Genomic DNA, 1,463 nt, shown 5'->3' with positions numbered 1-1,463 from the left:
GCAATTCAGCTCAGTGAGAAGAGATTCCAGATCTTAATGAATTATTTATTTGGCTATTTTCACTGCGTTCTACATTCTATTTAAAAACTATAATCTGAAATGATCTATATAGTAGGGAATATAATTTTCTTTTCATTTTTAACCAATTGGATGCATCTAATTCTTTCAACTCTATTTAATATGTTTCATTTGATTTATATATTTTAATTTTTCAGTTGATTTCTGCAAACATTACTTAACTATGACTTAGTATTTCAACAGGCCAAGGTTAATGAATCGATGATTAAGGCCTAGATTTCAACTACTTCTTACGGGATTTTCCAAACCTATTTTTCTTTATTTCAACGTAATTGCAACTGATGGAGATGTTTATAGCATTATGAAGCTGTCTACGTTGTACGAGGCATTTTTAACGATATCTTAGATGACATTTACGTGATATTTAGACTGAATAGTAAATAAAAGCTGAGTACTGAAACTATATAATTCTTTTAATGCCTACTTAGTATAAGAATTAGATGTAAGACTGTAAGGACTCATTTTCTGATTGAGATTTCGTTAGCAACACGTACGAATCACTTGAAATATCGTAGTAACCTGAAATTTGCGATTAATTTTGACGACATGCGAGTATGGTATCCGACTGATAGCGTGTTGGAGACGTCCTTCTGCGTAGGTTGAGATTTACCATAGGCCGTCGGCGTACTTTCTCAAGCGGAACCCACAACCCGGCAACATTAATCAGATAGAATCATTTATCAGGAGCTAGTCTGGATCTCATGTATCCTCACCTGGACGCGGGAGCGGTGCATTACTTACAGCCTTCTGAAGATATTAAGGAGGAAATATACATAGAAGAACATACTGATGATCAGCTGTTGCCGTACATCAAAGAAGAAACAAAGTACGTACACTACGAATCCTATACAATATGGAATATATTGTACCTATTCACAGTTGTGTTCACTAGTGGTTGGTTTATGTCCAAAAGCTGGCCATTTTCATCAGTTTAATCGCTTCTTTACAAAATTTCATTTAAACGCTAATATCTTAAAGTTCTGTTGGTTATATTTTTCTAAAATATTCAGGAATTTTAAGATCATATTTTTGTTCCGTGATGTAGTTATACTGATTATATATATATGCATACAAACATAATCTCTGGTAAAGCTATATATTTTTGAAGTGTATTTCTTTACAATACCTTTAAGCAACCATGTGAAAGGTGTTCTTTCCTTCACTGTCAATGCATCATTTGTTCATCACATTCTTATTATCTGAAATGCCGTCTGCAACTATTACCTCCAGATAGTCTCAGTAATTTTGTACGTTCGTACTCTGCCAGGAACCATGTGTGGCCTGGAGCATAATTTTATTTAATGGAAGTCAGCGCAGCGGGGGAACCCTAGCATGCGATGTAGCGCAACAGAACGGTGCGAGCATGCATACAGCAAGCAAGATAC

Source organism: Anabrus simplex, chromosome X (assembly GCF_040414725.1).
Source record: "Anabrus simplex isolate iqAnaSimp1 chromosome X, ASM4041472v1, whole genome shotgun sequence".
Lineage (NCBI taxonomy): Eukaryota > Metazoa > Arthropoda > Insecta > Orthoptera > Tettigoniidae > Anabrus > Anabrus simplex.
Note: the sequence above shows the minus strand (reverse complement) of the source record.